Genomic DNA, 17,359 nt, shown 5'->3' with positions numbered 1-17,359 from the left:
TGGACTGGAGCAGCTGACCGGGGCTGAATTAGGCACCGGTGGAGCGGACTGCTCTGGCTCCGGAGTGGAGCCGCTGACCGGAGCTGGACTGGGAACACGCACCATTGGTCTGGTGCGAGGGGCAGGCAGTTGTCCTCAGAGTTAATGACAGTGTGTGTGTGTGTGTGTGTGTGTGTGTGTGTGTGTGTGTGTGTGTGTGTGTGTATGTGTGTATGTGTGCATGTGTGTAATAGTTTATGATACTATATACTACATTCAATCCAACTCCATTTAATCTGTCATGTGTTACTGTGTCTCGGCTATAACAGATACACACACTTGGTCCTCTTCAAAGTATGCTGTGTGCAACTCTACATGCAGTTTGTCCCTAGGGGGAGCCGTTGAGTTCACCTCAGAGCCCTGCCACCAGATAGGCCTTCATCAAGCACTAACTCCAACCCAGAACACAAAAATGGCCACACTGACATGACCTTCCACCTACAGTGGGGGAAAAAAGTATTTAGTCAGCCACCAATTGTGCAAGTTCTCCCACTTAAAAAGATGAGAGAGGCCTGTAATTTTCATCATAGGTACACGTCAACTAATTCCAGAAAATCACATTGTAGGATTTTTAATGAATTTATTTGCAAATTATGGTGGAAAATAAGTATTTGGTCAATAACAAAAGTTTCTCAATACTTTGTTATATACCCTTTGTTGGCAATGACACAGGTCAAACGTTTTCTGTAAGTCTTCACAAGGTTTTCACACACTGTTGCTGGTATTTTGGCCCATTCCTCCATGCAGATCTCCTCTAGAGCAGTGATGTTTTGAGGCTGTCGCTGGGCAACACGGACTTTCAACTCCCTCCAAAGATTTTCTATGGGGTTGAGATCTGGAGACTGGCTAGGCCACTCCAGGACCTTGAAATGCTTCTTACGAAGCCACTCCTTCGTTGCCCGGGCGGTGTGTTTGGGATCATTGTCATGCTGAAAGACCCAGCCACGTTTCATCTTCAATGCCCTTGCTGATGGAAGGAGGTTTTCACTCAAAATCTCACGATACATGGCCCCATTCATTCTTTCCTTTACACGGATCAGTCGTCCTGGTCCCTTTGCAGAAAAACAGCCCCAAAGCATGATGTTTCCACCCCCATGCTTCACAGTAGGTATGGTGTTCTTTGGATGCAACTCAGCATTCTTTGTCCTCCAAACACGACGAGTTGAGTTTTTACCAAAAAGTTCTATTTTGGTTTCATCTGACCATATGACATTCTCCCAATCCTCTTCTGGATCATCCAAATGCACTCTAGCAAACTTCAGACGGGCCTGGACATGTACTGGCTTAAGCAGGGGGACACGTCTGGCACTGCAGGATTTGAGTCCCTGGCGGCGTAGTGTGTTACTGATGGTAGGCTTTGTTACTTTGGTCCCAGCTCTCTGCAGGTCATTCACTAGGTCCCCCCGTGTGGTTCTGGGATTTTTGCTCACCGTTCTTGTGATCATTTTGACCCCACGGGGTGAGATCTTGCGTGGAGCCCCAGATCGAGGGAGATTATCAGTGGTCTTGTATGTCTTCCATTCCCTAATAATTGCTCCCACAGTTGATTTCTTCAAACCAAGCTGCTTACCTATTGCAGATTCAGTCTTCCCAGCCTGGTGCAGGTCTACAATTTTGTTTCTGGTGTCCTTTGACAGCTCTTTGGTCTTGGCCATAGTGGAGTTTGGAGTGTGACTGTTTGAGGTTGTGGACAGGTGTCTTTTATACTGATAACAAGTTCAAACAGGTGCCATTAATACAGGTAACGAGTGGAGGACAGAGGAGCCTCTTAAAGAAGAAGTTACAGGTCTGTGAGAGCCAGAAATCTTGCTTGTTTGTAGGTGACCAAATACTTATTTTCCACCATAATTTGCAAATAAATTCATTAGAAATCCTACAATGTGATTTTCTGGAAAAAAAATTCTCAATTTGTCTGTCATAGTTGACGTGTACCTATGATGAAAATTACAGGCCTCTTTCATCTTTTTAAGTGGGAGAACTTGCACAATTGGTGGCTGACTAAATACTTTTTTTCCCCACTGTATACCATGCATTTAGGTGGATTTGCAATTCATTGCTGTAGTAACATGTAACTACAGAAATAAAAAATAGTTCCTTTCATTCCAATCAAATCATTGGTTCATGTAGTCTTATCTAATCTAACAGCTCAGCAAAAACAATCTAGTTACCATAGCAGTTAGTGTATAACTACAGGTCATTACGGCAACTTACCTAAGATGATGACAGCGATGACATCTCCCGCTGTGCCGAGTTGCTCTGGACCTGTCAGTCTAAATGCCTTACTCTGGTCCGGCCTCATTTCATCAAATGTTTACTGTGTCCACAGCCACGGACAATAACAGCTCACAGGCAGACTGCGGAGAGCATCTGGTGTGAAGGGCTGGCTGACTGACTAACGGAAGGGTTGTACAGTACAGGGGATGAATAACAACACTGCACTTCCAAAGAACAGATAGTTTCCACATAAAGGGAGCGAGAAAGAAAGAAAGAAAGAAAGAAAGAGAGAGAGAGAGACATTTGGTTTTGGTATCCCTCCAGTCAACTCACATTCTGAGAACCATTGCTTTGGGCTGTTCGTGTGCAGGCATTACTAGAGCCCGGTGATCACCAGATGAGCCAGTGCCATGGGGGCGACAGACATCAACACCTCACTGTCAGATCTGGGGAGGCTTCAGGAGGGGGGAACAGGTGTTTGCCCACTGAGCTGTGACAGTAAACACACAACGTGGCCTGTGACATCCAGATGTGCCACAGGAGCTGGAGGAAGAAGAAAAATAAAATAATAATAATAACAATAACAATTATTATAATAATAATAACTGAAAAATAGGGGTAAGGTTGTAGAGAATCGAAGGATCATGAATGTAATAAGAAACCTTAGGTGCTGGCTTAACGCCGGTAGCAACCACTACAGAATGTCCGCTCAGAACAAGGATGAGGCGGATGTCCAGGTTAAGGGGAGTTTAATGGAAGAAGATGTCCACATTTACATACACATCACACACACATCTGACCACACATGGTTCAGATAACTGAGAATCATGTCCAGTGATAACTGACATTAACTATGTGGTCGGTTAGATGCACACACAATTAAAGATCAGACATACAGGGATTCAGTCCACAGGAGGAAAAGTTCAGCAGGAGGGAAACTGTGGAAGTGCTCATCAGGATGGGGAAAGCACGTTTCTGACCACACAGTGTGCTGGGGTCATAGACTAACTGAAACTGAAGTCCCAGGAATCAAGGCCACTGATAGGCCAAACGAGATGTAGTGATAAGTATTTGGCGTGACCTTGACCAATAAGACAAAAGTGGGGGTCCTCTGAATGGGAGACTAATCTGCCCGACTAGAACTAACCAGAAGGGATGTCTAGAATCAGCTGACTGAAGCGGGCCGTTTTAACAATAACAATAACGTTAATAAGAACAAAGTCAATGTTTTGCTGGTCCCAAGTGTGATCTTTATCTGAACTATTGTGATTTAACTATGACAATATGAACATCTCCAAAACACCAACCACCCTGGTTGCTGTTACTCAGTGAGGCTCGATGTAATAATTTATACATTCACCAGTAAATGTTCTCTTTCATCTACCTACTGGAGCCAAATGGAATCTCCTCAAGAACATGTATCGCGATAATACAGTTTCTCAATTCTGTCTGGAAAGTATTGCATTTACGTTTAGTTCCTGTTTATACATGACAGAAACTCTCTTTAATAAATTACCTGGAAGACAACACATCATTCCCACAACTAAACTCTTCCTCATTCAGTTAACATGTTCCTCCAAATAGGTAATTGCTTTATTGTAATGCAGAAACACCTGCTAGCTTAGCTTGTTATGACCTCCTATGATGTCGCTACTATATTGTCTCTCCACACACTAAAATGCACCACCAACAACAACAGGATTGGTAGGTAATTTGAGCTTCAATTTCACAGTTAACACTTAAATACATTAGAGCCGTAAAAGTGATGCGTAGCTTGGTATTTCCTGGGGCAGTGTGTATGTATAGCTGTGTGTCTGGCCCTATTTGTCTCCCAGTCAGCCCCATTAGTCTGTTTAATACCCTCTGCTCCCTCATACGGTGCTCAGACTCAGATCAATGTGTGATACATTGCAGCGTCATCACTTACAGCATGTGGATGAGTTGAAAAATACCCCCATCTTCCCTGCTCTTATTTCCTCTGAGAAGTCTCTATTGGAATCCATTGGAGTGTAGGGAGAAGGGAGGTTTGTGTAGTGTTGTTGGCAGTGGTGTGTGTGTGTGTGTGTGTGTGTGTGTGTGTTTGTGTGTGTGTGTGTGTGTGTGTGTGTGTGTGTGTGTGTGTGTGTGTGTGTGTGTGTTGGGTGTATCGTCTTGAAGTCTGACGTGAATGAATCGCTAAAGTAATGTGTAATAGTTGAATAGGTTATATCAACTTGATAAATATGGCTCTTATAAATCACATGGCTGTTGTATATTTCTGCTCTGTTTATTCCATCTTTCATACTTGGCTCCTGCTACAGAGGTCTGGAGAGAATCAGGAAGTAGAACCAGGAAGTAGAATGTTTTAGCATCAGCCCAGACAACGGCAACTCCCATGCAGCATGTTTCCATGTGGTCAGCCATTATTTGTATCAATATCACAAAAATAATCTGACTACGCTACATAAAAAAGTTAAATATTCTAAAATAAAACTGCATAAGATGTGTTAATCACAAAAATACATCTAATCAGAAATATAATGAAGAATACGTGTTACTATGAATTTGTAACGATCCTGATTCGTCTGATCAGGAAAGAAAACATTAACTCTCTCTCCTAGATAGATATAAAGATATAAATTATCTGGATCTCATTCAACTTGGTAGTAGAAGGGAGATGACTGGTGCTCTGCTCCAGTCCTCTGCTCCAGATTTAATAATGGCGCCAGAGGGGATGGCTGCCGTTTTACGGGCTCCTAACCAATTGTGCTATCTTGTGTGTTTTTTCGCATTGTTTGTAACATATTTTGTACATAATGTTGCTGCTACCGTCTCTTATGACCGAAAATAGCTTCTGGATGTCAGAACATTGATAACTCACCTCGAACTGGACAAAGATGTTTTCTTTAATGAGTCCGACGTGAAGGACATACTGCTTCTCCGAGACTAGGCCCAAATCCCCGTCATTCGCGTGAAGAAAATACAGAAATACAGGGGGCGGAGATCAGGGTGCCTTGTTAGAATTAATCGGCGAGTGGGTGACCCGCCTCTACCATCCGTTCTTTTGGCCAACGTGCAATCACTGGGAAATAAACTGGATGATCTCTGTTCGAGACTGTCCTACCAACGGGACATTAAAGAGTGTAATATCTTATGTTTCACAGAGTCGTGGCTGAACGACATCATGGATAATATACATTTGGCTGGGTTTTCCGTGCATCGGCAGGACAGAACAGCTACTTCCGGTAAGACGAGGGGTGGGGGTGTGTGTCTATTTGTCAATAACAGCTGGTGCGCGATGTCTAATATTAAGGTAGTCTTGAGGTATTGCTCGCCTGAGGTAGAGTACCTCATGATAAGCTGTAGGCCACACTATCTACCATTTTTCATAGCCGTCTATTTACCACCACAAACCGATGCTGGCAGTAAGACCGCACTCAACGAGCTGTATAAGGCCATAAGCAAACAAGAAAATGCTCATCCATAAGCGGCGCTCCTAGTGGCCGGGGACTTTAATACAGGCAAACGTAAATCAGTTTTTACCTAATTTCTACCAGCATGTCACATGTGCAACCAGAGGGGAAAAAACTCTAGACCACCTTTACTCCACACACAGAGATGCATACAAAGCTCTCCCTCGCCCTCCATTTGGCAAATCTGATCATAATTATATCCTCCTGATTCCTGCTAACAAGCAAAAACTAAAGCAGAAAGTACCAGTGACTCGCTCAATATGGAAGTGGTCAGATGACGCAGATGCTACACTACAGGACTGTTTTGCTAGCACAGACAGGAATATGTTCCGGGATTCAGCTAATGGCATTGAGGAGTATACCACCTCAGTCACCGGCTTCATCAATAAGTGCATCGACGACGTCATCCCCACAGTGACCATACGTACATATCCCAACCAGAAGCCATGGATTACAGGCTACATCCGCACCGAGCTAAAGGCTAGAGCTGCCGCTTTCAAGGAGCGGGACACTAATAAGAAATCCCGCTATGCCCGCAGACAAACCATCAAACAGGCAAAGCGTCAATACAGGACTAAGATTGAATCCTACTACACCGGCTCTGACACTCATCTGATGTGGCAGGGCTTGCAAACTATTACGGACTACAAAGGGAAACCCAGCCACGAGCTGCCCAGTGATGCGAGCCTACCAGATGAGCTAAATGCCTTTTATGCTCACTTCGAGGCAAGCAACACTGAAGCATGCATGAGAGCACCAGCTGTTGCGGACACCAGCAAGACCTTTAAACAGGTCAACATTCACAAGGCCGCGGGGCCAGACAGATTACCAGGACGTGTACTCAGAGCATGCGTGGACCAACTGGCAAGTGTCTTCACTGACATTTTCAAACTATCCCTGACCGAGTCTGTAATACCTACAAGTTTCAAGCAGACCACCATAGTCCCTGTGCCCAAGAAAGGGAAGGTAACCTGCCTAAATGACTACCGCCCCGTAGCACTCACGTCGGTAGCCATGAAGTGCTTTGAAAGGCTGGTCATGGCTCACATCAACACCATCATCCCGGAAATCCTAGATCCACTCCAATTTGCATACCGCCCCAACAGATCCACAGGTGACTCAAGTCGCACTCCACACTGCCCTTTTCCACCTGGACAAAAGGAACACCTATGTGAGAATGCTGTTCATTGACTACAGCTCAGCGTTCAATACCATAGTGCCCACAAAGCTCATCACTAAGCTAAAGACCCTGGGACTAAACACCTCCCTCTGCAACTGGATCCTGGACTTCCTGACGGGCCGCCCCAGGTGGTAAGGGTAGGCAACAACACATCTGCCACACTGATCCTCAACACGGGGGCCCCTCAGGGGTGCGTGCTTAGTCCCCTCCTGTACTCCCTGTTCACCCACGACTGCGTGGCCAAGCACAACTCCAACACCATCATTAAGATTGCTGACGACACAACAATGGTAGGCCTGATCACCGACAACGATGAGTCAGCCTATAGGGAGGAGGTCAGAGACCTGGCAGTGTGGTGCCAGGACAACAACCTCTCCCTCAACGTGAGCAAGACAAAGGAGCTGATCTTGGACTACAGGAAAAGGAGGGCCGAACACGCACCCCTTCACATCGACAGGGCTGTAGTGGAGCGGGTCGAGAGTTTCAAGTTCCTTGGTGTCCATATCACCAACAAACTATTATTACATTTACATTTTAGTTATTTAGCAGATTATGGTCCAAACACACCAAGACAGTCGTGAAGAGGGCACGACAACACCTTTTCCCCCTCAAGAGACTGAAAAGATTTGGCATTGGTCCCCAGATCTACAGCTGCACCATCGAGAGCATCCTGACCGGTTGCATCACTGTCTGCTATGGCAACTGCTTGGCATCCGACCGTAAGGCGCTACAGAGGGTAGTGCGTACTGCCCAGTACATCACTGGGGCCAAGCTTCCTGCCATCCAGGACCTATATACAGTGAGGGAAAAAAGTATTTGATCCCCTGCTGATTTTGTACGTTTGCCAACTGACAAAGAAATGATCAGTCTATAATTTTAATTGTAGGTTTATTTGAACAGTGAGAGACAGAATAACAACAAAAATCCAGAAAAACGCATGTCAAAAATGTTATTAATTGATTTGCATTTTAATGAGGGAAATAAGTATTTGACCCCCTCTCAATCAGAAAGATTTCTGGCTCCCAGGTGTCTTTTATACAGGTAACGAGCTGAGATTAGGAGCACACTCTTAAAGGGAGTACTCCTAATCTCAGCTTGTTACCTGTATAAAAGACACCTGTCCACAGAAGCAATCAATCAATCAGATTTCAAACTCTCCACCATGGCCAAGACCAAAGAGCTCTCCAAGGATGTCAGGGACAAGATTGTAGACCTACACAAGGCTGGAATGGGCTATAAGACCATCGCCAAGCAGCTTGGTGAGAAGGTGACAACAGTTGGTGCGATTATTCGCAAATGGAAGAAACACAAAAGACCTGTCAATCTCCCTCGGCCTGGGGCTCCATGCAAGATCTCACCTCATGGAGTTGCAATGATCATGAGAATGGTGAGGAATCTCTACACGGGAGGATCTTGTCAATGATCTCAAGGCAGCTGGGACCATAGTCACCAAGAAAACAATTGGTAACACACTACACTGTGAAGGACTGAAATCCTGCAGCGCCCGCAAGGTCACCCTGCTCACCCGTCTGAAGTTTGCCAATGAACATCTGAATGATTCAGAGGAGAACTGGGTGAAAGTGTTGTGGTCAGATGAGACCAAAATGGAGCTCTTTGGCATCAACTCAACTCGCCGTGTTTGGAGGAGGAGGAATGCTGCCTATGACCCCAAGAACACCATCCCCACCATCAAACATGGAGGTGGAAACATTATGCTTTGGGGGTGTTTTTCTGCTAAGGGGACAGGACAACTTCACCGCATCAAAGGGACGATGGACGGGGCCATGTACTGTCAAATCTTGGGTGAGAACCTCCTTCCTTCAGCCAGGGCATTGAAAATGGGTCGTGGATGGGTATTCCAGCATGACAATGACCCAAAACACACGGCCAAGGCAACAAAGGAGTGGCTCAAGAAGATGCAGATTAAGGTCCTGGAGTGGTCTAGCCAGTCTCCAGACCTTAATCCCATAGAAAATCTGTGGAGGGAGCTGAAGGTTCGAGATGCCAAACGTCAGCCTCGAAACCTTAATAACTTGGAGAAGATCTGCAAAGAGGAGTGGGACAAAATCCCTCCTGAGATGTGTGCAAACCTGGTGGCCAACTTCAAGAAACGTCTGACCTCTGTGATTGCCAATAAGGGTTTTGCCACCAAGTACTAAGTCATGTTTTGCAGAAGGGTCAAATACTTATTTCCCTCATTAAAATGCAAATCAATTTATAACATTTTTGACATGCGTTTTTCTGGATTTTTTTGTTGTTGTTCTGTCTCTCACTGTTCAAATAAACCTACCATTACAATTATAGACTGATCATGTCTTTGTCAGTGGGCAAACGTACAAAATCAGCAGGGGATTAAATACTTTTTTCCCTCACTGTACTAGTCAGTGTCAGAGGAAGGCCCAAAGAATTGTCAAAGACTCCAGTTACCCAAGTGATAGACTGTTCTGTCTGCTACCGCACGGCAAGCAGTACCAAGTCTAGGTCCAAAAGGCTCCTTAACAGCTTCTATCCCCAAGCCATAATACTGCTGAACAATTAATTAAATGTCCACCCGGACTATTTACATTGACTTCAGACGGGTGAGCAGGGTGACCTTGCGGGCGCTGCAGGATTTCAGTCCTTCACAGTGTAGTGTGTTACCAATTGTTTTCTTGGTGACTATGGTCCCAGCTGCCTTGAGATCATTGACAAGATCCTCCCGTGTAGAGATTCCTCACCGTTCTCATGATCATTGCAACTCCATGAGGTGAGATATTGCATGGAGCCCCAGGCCGAGGGAGATTGACAGGTCTTTTGTGTTTCTTCCATTGACCCCCCCCCCCACCCCCTTTGTTTTTACACTGCTGCTACTCGCTGTTTATTATCTATGCATAGACACTTTACCCCTACCTACATGTACAAAATACCTCGACTAACCTGTACCCCCACACGTTGACTCGGTACCTATTCCCCCTGTATATAGCCTCGTTATTGTTATTTTATTGTGTTACTTTTCATTTATTTTTTTACTTTAGTTTATTTAGTCAATCTTTTCTTAGCTCTATTTCTTGAACTGCATTGTTGGTTAAAGGATTGTAAGTAAGCATTTCAAGCTAAGGTCTACACCTGTTGTATTCGGCGCATGTGACAAATAAAATGTTATTTGATTCAATCTAGATGATATCATGGAAGCAAGGCCCAACATCCTTGATATGGAAGAATGAAGAGAAAATGACATGTGGTGGACTGAAACCTCAACCCATCAAAATGGGAGGGGTGGAAAAGACGGTTTGTTCTCAAATTAACTGGGATAGTGTTCTCTTTGATAGTACAGTGGGTGGCTACGCACCAGGACATACGCAGCTATGCTGCATACTATCATATTCACACAGCTTCAAACAATTAGAGTAACCTTGTGATCGTGTGGTGGAATGCCCTCAAGATACTGAGACATTGATTATTTGAAGCATGAGCTCCTACTCTCACATTTTCTATTCATCAATGACAGAAAACAACCTCAAAAGATTTACTCAGTCAGGGTCTCAACTTACTGTTGAGAGTTAGAATAGTAGAATGCACAAAATGCAAGTTCCAAATCAGCAATTTTTATCTTGTTATGTCATCACTGTCAGTCACTCAATTAGCCATGGCAGCTAACAATTTTTTGATTGGTAAATTAGTCTAGCCAGCTATCTAAACTCATGGCGGAATACCAACCGGAGTCGCAGGGCACGTGCCCAGGGGCCCTAACCTCCAGGGGGCCCCCATTGATTTTGTTGGTCACTCTCACTCAGAGATCAATAACATGACATTATTCATGGCAGAATGTCTAGAATTGCAGGAAATTAGCTTTAAAATGAAAAAATAATAATCTCTGCACCATGGCAAAATGAGTAGAATTGCATGAAATGTGTTATAAAATGTACACATTTTCTCTCCACCCCATGGCAAAATGTGTAGAACTGCAAAAAACTTCATTTAAAACTGCAACATTTTGTCTACACCCCATGGCAAAATGTGTAGAATTGCAGGAAATTAACTTAGGGGCCACTAAAATGTTTTGCACAATGAGGTGGGGGTGGGGCCCCCAAACAGATCTTGCTTAGGGCCCCCAAAAGGCTAGAACCGGCCCTGATTTTCATAAAGTATTATTTTTCAGAAACAGGAAAATTTGCATTATTATTATGGGCATAATTATTTGTGAAGTGAAACAGCCTCATATCGACGATATAGTGTAGATCCCAAAGCGGATGCAAATAACATCAATTAGGCCTTCTAAAGCACGAGTTGGGAGTTTTTTGAGTGCCGTAAATGGAAAGCTTTGACGATGTCATCCCACTTTTCACATATTACCTGGATGAGAGAGAGAATCAATGAGGAGAAGAAATCACTCTTGAAAGGCTGTGTGTGTGTGTGTGTGTGTGTGTGTGTGTGTGTGTGTGTGTGTGTGTGTGTGTGTGTGTGTGTGTGTGTGTGTGTGTGTGTGTGTGTGTGTGTGTGTGTGTGTGTGTGTGTGTGTGTGTGTGTGTGTGTGTGCGTGCGGAGGAGGGATTCCTGCATGGATTCTTGGCTCAGTCTGTTTTGAGGGTGAAATGGTCTGCATTACGGTTCTCAGTTGGGAGATCTGCATTCTAGGACCAGCTTGTCAGAACGCTGATGGATATGACGTGTGACCGTTGACGATGTTGATTTCTATCTTCTGGGGGATTATTTTGATTCAGTAGGCCCTGGGTGATAATGTCATTTGCTTGATGCAGTGGATGTGTTTACGAGCTGATTAAAGCGGCAGTCCGGAGCCCTGCTTCGTTTCATGCTGTTCCCTTTATGGCTTCATTACTACAATCACAGAAGCTGTGGATATCTATCTCAACGGCCCGCTGCCCGCCGTCGTAAATCACTGTGTCTGTGAGAGGATGGTTTTAGCATGACACCATTTAGTACAAGGGCCTTCATGTGTTATATTTAGCAATAAGGCCTGAGGAGGTATGGTATATGGCCAATATACCATGGCTAAGGGCTGTTCTTATGGACACAGCCCTTAGCCGTGGTATATTGGCCATATATCACAAACCCCCGAGGAGTCTTATTGCTATTATAAACTGATTACCAAAAAAAAAAAAAATGTATTTAGAGCAGTAAAACTAAATGTTTTTGTCATACCTGTGGTATATGGTCTGATATACCATGGCTTTCAGACAATCAGAATTCAGGGCTCAAACCACCCAGTTTATAATACACTGTGAAAGTATGAGAATACACAGGTACATGCCAAGTTGGAGCCACGCCGTAAATTACATACACTACATGACCAAAAGTATGTGGACACCTGCTATTCCAACATCTCATTCTAAAATCATGGGCATTAATATGGAGTTGGTCCCCCCTTTGCTGCTCCACTCTTCTGGGAAGGCTTTCCACTAGATGTTGGAACATTGCTGTGGGTCTTGCTTCCATTCAGCCACAAGAGCATTAGTGAGGTTGGCCACTGATGTTGTGCAATTAGGCCTGGCTCACAGCCGGCGTTCCAATTCATCCCAAAGGTGTTCGACAGGGGGTTGAGGTCAGGGCTCTGTGTAGGCCAGTCAAGTTCTTCCACACCGATCTCGACAAACCATTTCTGTATGGACCTCGCTTTGTGCACAGGGGGCATTTTCATGCTAAAACAGGAAAGGGCCTTCCCCAAACTGTTGCCACAAAGTTGGAAGCACAAAATCGTCTAGAATGTCATTGTATTCTGTAGCGTTAAGATTTCCCTTCACTGGAACTAAGGGGCCTAGCCCGAACCATGAAAAACAGCCCCAGACCATTATTCCTCCTCCACCAAACTTTACAGTTGGCACTATGCATTCGAGCAGGTAGTGTTCTCCTGGCATCCGCCAAACCCAGATTCGTCGGTCGGACTGCCAGATGGTGAAGCGGGATTCATCACTCCAGATAACGCGTTTCCACTGCTCCAGAGTCCAATGGCGGTGAGCTTTCCATCACTCCAGCCGACACTTGTCATTGCGCATGGTAATCTTAGGCTTGTGTGTGGCTGCTCAGCCATGGAAACCCATTTAATGAAGCTCCCGACGAACAGTTATTGTGCTGATGTTGCTTCCAGAGGCAGTTTGGAACTCGGTAGTGAGTGTTGAAAGCGAGAACAGACGATTTTTGTGCGCTACGAGCTTCAGCACTCGGCGTTCACGTTCTGTGAGCTTGTGTGGCCTACCACTTAACGGCTGAGCCGTTGTTGCTCCTAGACGTTTCCACTTCACAATAACAGCACTTACAGTTGACCGGGGCAGCTCTGGCAGGGCAGAAATTTGACGAACTGACTTGTTAGAAAGGTGGCATCCTATGACGGTGCCACATTGAAAGTCACTGAACTCTTTAGTAAAGTCATTCTACTGCCAATATTTGTCTATGGAGATTGCATGGCTGTGTGCTCGATTCTATACACCTGTCAGCAACAGGTGTGGCTGAAATAGGCGAATCCACTAATTTGAAGGGGTGTCCACATACTTTTGTATATATAGTATATAACTAATACTGTGCCAGCTAAGATTACATTTGGCTAAAACGTTTAAATGTCACTATTTCGACCTATTTTACCCATGTTGAAGGTAAACTACAGGACCAATAATTTAACCATGGCCATAATATTACATGGTTGTCCATAAGTAGCTAATGTTATGAGGTGTTTGACATTAAATCACAACTGTGGTGCCTTTGGATGTCCAAAACACAAAATGAAGCCCAAAATACAAAATGAAGCCCAACACACAAAATGAAGCCCAGAAAATGCATCCAGCATAGCCATGCAATCTTAAACCTAACAAAACAACAGCATAATAAACATGGTTGCCTACTGTTTTCCCAAGGATAGGCCCTTTCATTGTGGTCTTACCCTGCTGAAAGAGACCACACTCATAAAGGAGAAGAATTGCTCTTTGTCTTATGTCTGGAATGGGGCTAGAACATTATAGCTGCTTCCCCCATATTGACACAGCTGTTGCCCAAACTATAGACTTGCCATGGCTTCATATTGTGCCACACACCCACTAATGACAGCTTTAGCGGTGGAGGGTAATTCAGGAGAGAGGGTTGACTACGGGGTGAGGTGTGTGACTCACGTCCTGGGTTCCCCAAGGCCAGATGTCCTGCCTGCCAGGTTTCCTGCACCAGTGCATTGTGGATAGGTGAAAGATGGTATGGTATCACTGCTAAGTCCGGACACTGAAATGGCTCCTGTTCTTTTAAGACCACGGATCTCAGAAGACAGACTTAGTGTAGCAGATATGGTTCGCTGAACTGTGCTTGTGTGATGAGTAATAGTGTCTGGCCGAGACCCGATGACTTGTGTTAGCTCTTAGAGGCTTTTGCTCGGTGGGCTAATACTATCTATTGTGTCATTCAACCAGCCAGGTTCAATACTAGGTCTGTTACACAAACCAGAATAGGAATGGAATAAACAACTATAATTGAGCGGTTATTCAACGCATACCTAAGTAATTGTTGTCATGACATATTACCAAAGGTATTTACTCATACCTCCTCCACCACATACGTGTAAAATGTCTGCTCTGAGACATTACTCAGAGTTGAAGAAGCACTCCCAAACATAATTGATACGACCCCAATAACCCAGTTTATGTTTAGAACCTGCCAGTTAACATGGTGCTTTGTAAGGAGATAGATAGGTGATAGATATGCAGACACTTCAAAGATCAACAACAAAGGCTCTCCCATTCTCACCATGCTGTGCTAACAGATGAGACAGTGATCCTGCTCTGTTGGGGCTGTGCTCCCTTGTAAAAGCCTTGTCCTTCACATCAGCCAGTTAATTAATGTTTACTGGGACAGTTTAGGGAATGAACCTCACTTAACCTTTACCTCTGTGACCTGTGTGTTTTTTTTTGTTGCTCTGTCTGACTGTCACCAACACGACCTCCCATTTACAACAATCAATTCACATTTTCAGATTGTTCTGTGTTAACAACTTTAATGCAAATTTAGACAATGGTGTGAGTGGTTTTGTCAACACAAAACCATGGATTATTAATCACCTAGTATCCCTATCTTTCATATTTTTAAGGTAAATAAATATTACAATATAGTCTAACAATATCCTACCTCTCTGTGCTATAATCTGACTGTTCTCTCCATCCCTATTACCTCATAGCTTTCCAGACAGTTTTGTGCCTTAGTACAATACAGAGTGAATGTACTACTGGCACGAAGCACTAATGCTGTAGCTAAATCCTTTTTCGCCTCTGCTTGTTGGCTTCTCCCCACTGTGAGCCAGTGGAAGGGGGTAGTGCTGGTAATTCATGCACACATGTGCCTGCCTGTTCCCCCAGTGACAGGCCAGGGGAGGGGCACATGATAAATTGCCTTCCATCTGGGACTTCCATACACAGCCACCATGATGTGGGTAAAAATGGAAATCGCTCCCTTTCACCGTCATTACATCAGTTTAGAGCGTGTGTGGGACTCCAGACCGACACACACACGCGCTGACACACACACACACACACATACGTACTCATGCACGCATGTACACACGCATATACATACATACTCATGCAGGCACACACGCAAACGAACTCACACATGTACACACACACTAACAAACAGAGAAGTTGGTTTTTACTATAGCTGCTGGTGGACCAAGACAAGAGCGATCTCTGTGAGACGGTATTCAGCTAAATAACCAAAGACTTGGTGGATGAGTGTAGCTATCATTCAGAGGTCAAAGTAATTTAGAAATAACTCATTCATTCATTCATATTCAAGAACATTTCCAGAGTATAGTATTTGCATGAGTTATAGACGGACAGATGAGCCAATAGATGGATGTGTGGCAGTGCTCCCTGTTATAGGGCTGTTGCGCTCTATTCTAGCCTGTCACATCAGACACTTCCACTGTGTGACGTCTCCTCTTTCACACAGTATTAAGGAAATGGGACGTTGGGCCTCGCAACAGTTTGTGCCGGAATAGAGGAGAATATCTGGCTTTAGCTTGAAGCTATTTTCAGCTAGCTACACTGACAGCTAAGAACAGGAAGAAAAGATGTATAAGCCTGTCAACTATATATTCAGACACAACATATTTGTGTTTGATAAGTAAGGCTGGCACAAGACCTTAAGCTATAGACTATTGTATATTTAATTCAATGAAAACAATTACAATTCGGAATTAGTGGTCCACGTTTTGCATTTCTGTCTTCTGTAACCCATTTCGACATCTATCCAACATATTAGCCCAACACATTATACATTTCTTAAATCTTGAACATGTTCCCTAATCACACAAAAAGGACAAATGTTGATATCATATTCACAGGAGGCATGACACACCCATTTGTGTACACTGAGCGACAACCATATTTTCAGTGCACATTTGGGAAACTGGGACAGCAGGTTAGATAAAATGTTATAGGCCTAATTGTAGCCCATTGACAATTCGATTCAATTTTGTGTGATTAGGAAACATCTTAAGGATTTCAGAAATGTATAATGTGTTGGGCTAATATGTTGAATAGATGTCAATCCAAGGTCTATTCCACGTTGGTTCAACATCATTTAATTGAAATGACATGATGTGGAAACAATGTTGAATCAACCAGTGTGTGTCCAGTGGGACCCTACTGTTATTCTGTTGATGTTTGGCACCAATGGCTCCAAGCAGAACCATAGAAGGCTAACTGAATGAATTCCACTATGTTTCAATTCAAAGTTCCCCAAATATGCAATTAAAAACATGAATGAATCATGTGGACTTGTAAGGTTAACCCATTAGCTATTGGTATTGGAGTAATATAGCCTATTTCTTGATCGCAAAATTATATTGCTATCTCGGGCATTGGCCCGTTTCGCAGACATTTCGTAGGCCTGGTGTGGAAATATTATGTGAAAATCAATAGGCTTAACTATAGGCCTGCCTATGTATTTCTTTTTTTAAATGTGGTAGCCATTTTTTCTCTGATAAATGCAATAAAGGCATGATTAATTACTGGACTAATATGGTGTGTCTGTAACCATGCAATTTAAGATTGTGTGGCCGTATTGAACATAGCAAAAGGCTGTATACAGAGCAGCGAACACAGTTAGGCCTATAGGCCAGCTGTTGATGAATTTCAATATGAAACAAATATTCGCACAAAACTTCAAACCTGTTTGATCTAAGTAATGAATCAGCCTACAACACAGTTTTTTATATAAATATAAATTAGGCTAGTTAGGCCTATACTTTAATTAAAAAGCTGAGTGTAGTCGGATGTATATTTAGAAGTTTGTGTGATAATCTTTAGTTTAAACTATAGGCTAGATCATGGCATTTTGAAATGGTCTCCTACAAATGTCTGAATCACACACCAATGTTACCCCACTGGGAACACACTGGTTTAATCAACGTTGTTTCCACGTCATTATTTATATATTTCTTAATTCTATTATTTTACTTTAGATTTGTGTGTATTGTTTGATATTACTGCACTGTTTGATCTAGGAA

The sequence above is a fragment of the Coregonus lavaretus genome (genome assembly GCF_964263955.1).
Source record: "Coregonus lavaretus genome assembly, chromosome: 36".
Lineage (NCBI taxonomy): Eukaryota > Metazoa > Chordata > Actinopteri > Salmoniformes > Salmonidae > Coregonus > Coregonus lavaretus.
This window is presented reverse-complemented; position numbering follows the sequence as displayed.